The following is a 7,799-nucleotide window of genomic DNA, read 5'->3' as shown; positions in this document are numbered from 1 at the left end:
TTCTCAAATGACTCTAACTTGTGTCAAGTTGGCATAAAACGCACCAGCACAGACTCTTTCAAGAATAATAAAAAAAAAAAAATGCACATCCATGAAGCTACCCAAAAGAATAAACCATATTAGGAGAGTTAAGTAGTTAAGTAAATTAGAAATGGGGAAACACCATACACTACAAAACATACACTACAAAATCAAAACAGTGACAAAAATTGATACAAATTTTTTGATAATGGCTCTAAATAGTACCGGGCTCAATTTCCCAATCAGGACACAACACAACAGATTAGAATACAGGCTATGTGTATTTATCACTTCCAAAATACATACCTTACCATCAAAGATGAACACATCCTACGGTGGCCCCCATAGGCTCACATGATTATATACCTGGTCCCCAGTTGATAGAACTGTTTGGGAGGGATTAAGAGGTGTGGCCTTGGTGGTGGAGGTGTTTTCAAGTGTTCTCTTCCTACTTCCTGTTTATAGATCTAAATGGGAGCTCCCAGTCATTGTTCCAACATGTATGCTTGCCTGCCTGCTGCTTTGATACACACACACACACACACACACACACACACACACACACACACACACACACACACACGCACACACCTATAATGGACCTCTATCCCCCTCTGGACCTGTAAGTTCCAAGCGAAGTTTCCAAAGCTTTGTTTTGTTCAAGGTGTTTTATCACAGCCATAGAAATGTAAGTAAGAGAAAGCCTTAGGGTAGAAAAACACAGAAAGGGACAGTTTGGCAAAATGGAACTAAGAATCAAGCAGAAGTTCCTAGTGTTTTAATATCTGACAAAAGAAATTACAAAGAAGAGACAAAAAAAGACATTTCATATTGATCAAGAGAGATTTACAATTTTCAGTATAAGTGCACTGAACACCAGTACACCGAATTCCATAAAACAAATGTCAATTTGTTGTAAAGACACAGATTGGAGGCTGACGTAAGTTTCCCACACCTGAGGCCTCCTCAGTTCCTGCAAGTTTCTTTCTGCTGTGAGCATCAGGGCTCCGGCCTCTGTCTCCTGGCACCTCCCTCGTGCCACGGCCCCAAAGTGGCAGTCCGTGATCCTGCCTCAGCCCAAGAAACCCAGACCCGTTGCTGCCCAGAAGATGGAGGACAAGTTGGCCTCTCCCGGCCTGCGGAAGGGAGAAAAAGAACAGCAAGAAGCAATTGAGTGTATTGATGAAGTACACAATGAATGAGATAGACTCAATGAACAAGCCAGTGAGGAAAGTTTGAAAGTAGAACAAAAATATAACAAACTCCACCAACCATTTTTTCAGAAGAGGTCAGAATTGATCGCCAAAATCCCAAATCTTTGGATAACAACATTTGTCAACCATCTGCAAGGTGTCTGCACTGCTTGGGAAGGAAGACAAGGGGGTCCTGCATTAATTATATGACCACAGTTGAACTGACAGAGTTTGAAGGCATTAAATCAATTTACAGAATAGATTTTTATTTTGATGAAAATCCTTACTTTGAAAATAAAGTTCTCTCCAAAGAATTTCATCTAAAGGAGAGTGGTGACCATCTTCAAAGTCCACTGAAATCAAATGGAAATCTGGAAAGGATTTGACAAAAACGCTCACATCAAACGCAGAGTAAGGCCAGCAGGAAGTGGCAGCAGGAAGGGGCAGAGAGCTTCTTTACCTGGTCTACTGACCATTCTGATGTAGGTGCTGAGTTAGAAGAGGTCATCAAAGATGATAGTTGGCCAAATCCCTGGCAGTACTATTTGGTTCCCAATATGGATGATGAAGGAGAGACAGAGGAGGAGGAGGGAGGAGGAGAAGGAGGAGGAGGAGGAGGAGGAGGAGGAGGAGGAGGAGGATAGTGATGAAGAAGAGGAGGAGGAGGAGGAGGAGGAGGAGGAGTTGGAGGATATTGATGAAGAAGGAGATGAGGATGAGGGTGAAGAAGATGACGATGAGTTTGACCAGGAGGAAGGAGTGAGGAAGAAGGCAAGAGTGACTAGACAGAAGACCAATAGATTCAACATTCCTTTTCACTTTCTTTTTATTTTTTAAATTTCTCCAGTCCCTGGGAGCAAGTTGCAGTCCTTTCTTCCCTGTCCCTCTGTGCTCAGTCGCCCTGATTCTGAGGTCTCAGCATCATGGCTCTCAACTCATTTGGGGGAAAATATCTAGAGCAAAATGCAACAGGAAAAGTATCTTCAAAAAAAAAAAAGACACAGACTGACCCTCAACTCAGTAACAGTGGGTGACTTCCATAACCCAATCTTATCAATATTCAGGTCATCCTAACGAAAATGGAGAAACACCTGAATTAGATGATGTCACAGGTCAAATTAACAGTGGACGACATTGCAGGCTTCACTGTGACCTCCCCCAGGCTGGGGCAGTAGAAAGTGACCACTGTCTGTGTTTCCTTTAAAGGTCATGTGAACAGTCCTAGTCTGAGGTGCTGCCTGGGGCTGTGTAGATGGTTTAGGGCTGAGCAAAGCTAACCCCACCCCTCCCCTGAGCAGCATGGAAATGCTGACCCAGAGAGTGGGATAGCTGTCCCTGCCCCTCTGGCTACAGCACTCTGGGAGAGCAAGCTGCAAACCACATTTGGGCAACATCATGGAGCTGGCCCTGATGGAGTGGGTACAGGAGGAAAGCTATCCCTGCCCCTTGCTTGTCATGCAGTGGGCATGAGTATAGGAGAGATGGCTCTCCCTCTCAATGCCTGTGGCAGTCAGGAAGCTGACCCCATCCCTTTCCTGGGCAATGTGGGACAGCTGGCCCCTAAGGACATGAAAGTGGGAAACCTCCCCCCCTGGTCCCCACTAACTGCAGCACTCGGGAGAGTTGACACCACACCTCACCTGGGCAGTATAGTAGTGCTGGCTTTGGTGTAGGGGGTGAACTGGTCCTGAGGGCATGCCCCTTACTGCCCCTTACTGCCCCTCACTGCCCCTCACTGTCCTTTACTGCCACTTACTGCCCCTTACTACCCCTCACCTGGGCAAAGTGGGAGAGGACCTTGGCGGCATGGTGCAGGAGAAGTGGTGAGCAGAGCATTTCAGATGCCACACAGGCCCAGATTCAGAGCTTTGAGTTGACCCACCACGACATCTACCCCATCGATGAACTGCAGAGTGCATGATGGGGCTGCTTCTACAGATCCAAAAGTCTAAGATCTCCATGACACAGGGCAAAAACAGAATGTCCTAGAGGAGTCCCGGGGAGGATCCAGTATTGATAGCATAGAAGCTAGAAGCCTGGAAACAGATCAATGATTCCTTGCAATGAACATTTATTTGCAAGTGAAGCTGTTTAGACAAAAATGTGTACTCTGTGCATACCAACTCTTCTACAGTAAGATTTTGTTTTGTTTTGTTTTTGTTTTGTTTTGGTGGAAGTTTGCAAAGGCAGAGGGCCAACATGGAGAGATGGGGAGATGAATGAGATTGGGGTGCATGACATGAAATTCACAAAGAATCAGTAAGTTTAAAAATAAAGAAACTGAAACAACAACAACAAAATAGAATACTCCACCCAAATACTGCAGAATACTCATCATTCTCAGAGTCCCTGGGCCATTCCCTAAGACAGATTTCATAATAGGATACAAAGTAAACCTTAATATATACGAGAATACTGTCTTAGTCAGGGTTTACTGCTGTGAACAGTCACCATGACCAAGACAACTCTTATACAAAAACAACATTTAACTGGGGCTGGCTTACAGGTTCAGAGGTTGAGTCCATTATCATCAAGGCATGACGGCATCCAGGCAGGCATGGTGCAGGAGGAGCTGAGAGCTCTACATCTTCATTGAAAGGCGGCTAGCACTTGGTCCTGCTAAGACTGAACCCCCAGTGAATGTGATTGTTGGGGGGAGGGCGGTAATGGGGGGAGGATGGGGAGCGGAACACCCATAAAGAAGGGGAGGAGGAGGGGTTAGGGGGATGTTGGCCTGGAAACCGGGAAAGGGAATAACATTTGAAATGTAAATAAGAAATACTCAAGTTAATAAAAAAAAAATAAAAAAAAAGAAGTATCAGCAGTCAAACCAAAATAAATTAATTAATTAATTAATTAATTAATTAAATAAAATAAAAAGGAAGGTCAAGCCAAAAAAAAAAAAAAAAAGAAAAAAAAAAAAGAAAGGCGGCTAGCAGAATACTGGCTTCCAGGCAGCTAGGATGAGGGTCTTAAAGCCCACGCCCACAGTGACACACCTACTCCAACAAGGCCATACCTACAAATAGTGCCACTCCCTAGGTTTAGCATATACAAACCACAACATAAAATAATTCCTTGTATTCTATCAAACACACGGGAGGTAAAACTAAAGACGAGCAGCAGGAGAAAAGCTGCAGCATTTACACAAACTCGTGAGAATGAAAACAGCATTCGTTTATATGATGATTCAGCAGGTTATTTTATACCAAGATATATTTGAAAACTAAACCCACTATTTTCAAATATCTGAGTCAGAGTTTCTCAACAGCATTCCCCATGTTTTCTGCTGAATAATCCTTAGTGATGGGCCTTTCGTGTGCACTGTGGAATGCCTCCTAGCATCCCACGCCTCTACCCAATCAGTCAGGACACTCACTGTTCACCTCCCTCAAGATCTGATAAGAAAAATGTTGGCAAACATTGTCGGGTATCTGGTGGCAGAATAATTTCAAGACCATTCAGATATAAGTATCCCTAAAGTTAAACAAAGTACACACAAAAAGAATACAATGTATAAGAAAAACATAAGCGGAAATACTTCATAATCCATTGGGAAGAAAAGCCTCCAAAAGTGTCATGATGAAAGTTAAGCAGAACTTCATTCAGATCTATTTAATGGGGCTGCCAGATACAGACGATCTTTATTAAATTTTAATTTTAAATAAAAAGTAAATCATTTTCCAGTCTATGTCTCATGCATGTTTGTGGCATGCTTTAGAATATTATCTGCTGTCTACATGAAATTCTAATTTAACTGGGGGTCATATCCACCCCTCCATTTCTTCCCTCTAAGTCCTACTTCTTCCCAACACAGATTCATGTCTTCTTATTTTAGATTTAACTAATGCTGCCCTATGTGCATGAGCATGGCGTCAGCCACAACAGTCCCCAGCGGTCACAACAACAAAGATAAATGACTGTCTGTCCCCCTGCTGCCAACAATTTCCAGCAATTCCTCAGGAAGGGCTGGACCACCACAAACACCTCTCCAATCTGTGTTAGGATTTTTCTGGGTTGGTCTTGAATAGGCTTTGTGTAGGTAACCACAGATGTTGGTGTTCATAAGTGGGTGGACCACATCATGTTTGGAAGGCAGCATTCATTGGCTACCTCCCATCCTCCTGCTCTCCCTCCCATCATCCAATGTTCCCTCCCATCATCCAGTGTCCCTCCCATCATCCAGCCCTTACCTTCTTTCCACACCTTCTTCTGAAATGTTCTAAGCCATCAGGGGAAGATTAATACAGATGTCTCTTTTAGAACTGAGCATTTAGACTACTTATGAATTTCTCCATTAACCATTCCCCTCTATAATAAATAAGCTTTTCTGACCCAGGCTGAGAACAGCAGCCGATTGTAAATAAATTATTTTATCAACCAATTAACTTTAAATTGAGGGACAAGGTATATAGAACATTCTGTGTATGTGAGAATTCTCTTGTCTGGGAGCAACCACATCTTGGGGTACAGAATTTAGCATATGTGTACACAGCACCAGACCAACCCCCACCAGTCATCTATGAGAATAAAGCATAGATATTTAGAAAGTTGTTTGATAACATGACCAATTAGCTACATAACAACATTAAATCCCCCTATACGGCCTATCACCTCCCTAGCTGTGGACTACAACAAGGTTTGTAACAATAGGCATGAATTCCCTCCTGTTTCTGACCCTTAACAGTCAGGACACCATTGTGCCAACACTGGACAGGCCTTACCTGATAGGTTGGGATTTGTGGTGGTTTTAATGTTTGGCCCAGGGAGTTACACTATTTGGAGGTGTGGCCTTGTTGGAATAGGTGTGTCACTGTGGGTGTGGGCATTAAGACCCTCATCTTAGCTGCTCAGAAGTCAGTCTTTTTCTGTCTGCCATTGAATGAAGACGTAGAACTCAACTCCTTCAGCCCCACATCTGCCATGCTCCTGCCTCGATGATAATGGACTGAACCTCTGAACCTGTAAGCCAGCCCCAATAAAATGTTGTCTTTATAAGAGTTGCCTTGGTCACGGTGTCTGTTCACAGCAGTAAAACCCTAAGATAGTATTGTAGTATAAAGGGTCCAGCCATGCATAAGACCATTGATATCTTTTCCTTTCAGCGACCTGTATTATGATCTGTATTCATTGTAGAAACTATGAAATCTATCCAGTAAGAATTAAAAACAAACAAACAAACAAACAAAACAAAACAAAACTGCAGGGCCATTCCAGATTGATTTCTCTCTGTCTTTCAACCAAAGTGTGTGTTATCTTGGGCAATCGAGTCTTACCACTCAGTTAGATGAGCAACCAGGAATAGTGGCAATAGCTATTTTAAAACACTATTAAGTGATGACCAAGTCATCAAAGAAGTAAAATGGGAGCCTTCTTCACTCATAGAGCTGAATGGAAATGAATACACAGTGTACCAAAACCTACAGGCTGCAATAAAAATAGTCCTAAAAGAAGAGTTGGCTGTTGTATCTTAACTTAAATATCAGAGAAATCGCTAATAAAAATGTATTGTACCTTAGGGTTATGGAAAAACAAGAATAAATCAAACCCTAAAATTAGCAGCCAAAAGAAATCATGAAGATATATCTCTTGTCTGGATCTCCCTTTCCCTGCACCCAGCTCCCTTATGTGTGGGCATGTGCATGTGTGTGTGCATGCGTGTGTTTACATGTGTGCATATGCATGAGAAGGCCAGAAGAAGCTCTCTAGTGTTGTTCCTCTTGATCGCCTTCCACTTTGTTTTTTGGGGCAGGGTCTCTCGCTGACCTGATGCTCATTAATCTGCCTATTTCTGTCTATTGCTTTCTCCCAAATCTGGGATCACATGCACATGCCTTTATACCTGCTTCTTTCACATGGATTCTGGGGATTTAACTTGAGTCCTCATACTTCTTCCACAACTGTCCCCTCAGCCTTGTCAATAATATTCTTACCAAGGAGTTGTGCGAGAATTATTAATAAAATAATGTCAGCCCTTTCCCACCTGAAGTCAAAAGGGGCTGACAAAAATATTTACCACTAAACCAAGTGTTCAAAATGTTCCTGTGTCAACTTTCACAAGTAGCTTAATTTCCTTTACATTTTTAGTAATACTGATGTCAATACCGTTCTAACTAATCCACAAAGGTCATCTCACTTAATGTTTAAAGCAACAGTCAGTATAAAGTGGATACTGTTGTACACTTATGTATCAAGGATTTGAGTGGACCTGGTGTTATATAGTTGCAATACCAGTGCTCCAGAGGCAGAGAGAAAAGAATTATGAGTTCAAGGACGTCCTCAGCTACATGCTAAGTTTAAGCCACTCTGAGCTAAATGAGACTATTTCTAGAGGTGGGAGAAGAAAATGAGGAGGAAGGAGAGGAAGATAAAAAGGAAGAGGAGGATAAAGAGGAAGGGTTGAAAGAGAAAGAAATCCTACAAATGTCTTAACTGGAGATAAGTAAAGCAAGCCATGAATCCAGGTGTTCAGCCAGCTGGTCCAACTCCACAGCTGGGAGTTTCATTTTCTTTCATCTCTCCCTGTCAGTCTGAGAGCCTGTCTTCTTATTGTCAGTGGAGAAATGCAGAATATAAGAATAAAAG

At 42.6% G+C, this 7,799-nt stretch overlaps 1 pseudogene; it reads left to right on the top strand.

The window, feature by feature from the left end:
* The first annotated feature begins 617 nt into the window (after nt 1-617).
* On the top strand, nt 618-7,592 carry LOC116912671 (annotated as a pseudogene).
* The last annotated feature ends 207 nt before the right edge of the window (nt 7,593-7,799 follow it).

Source organism: Rattus rattus, chromosome 11 (genome assembly GCF_011064425.1).
Source record: "Rattus rattus isolate New Zealand chromosome 11, Rrattus_CSIRO_v1, whole genome shotgun sequence".
NCBI lineage: Eukaryota > Metazoa > Chordata > Mammalia > Rodentia > Muridae > Rattus > Rattus rattus.
The sequence above is the reverse complement of the archived record's forward strand: the minus strand, read 5'-3'. Positions and strand labels throughout refer to the sequence as shown.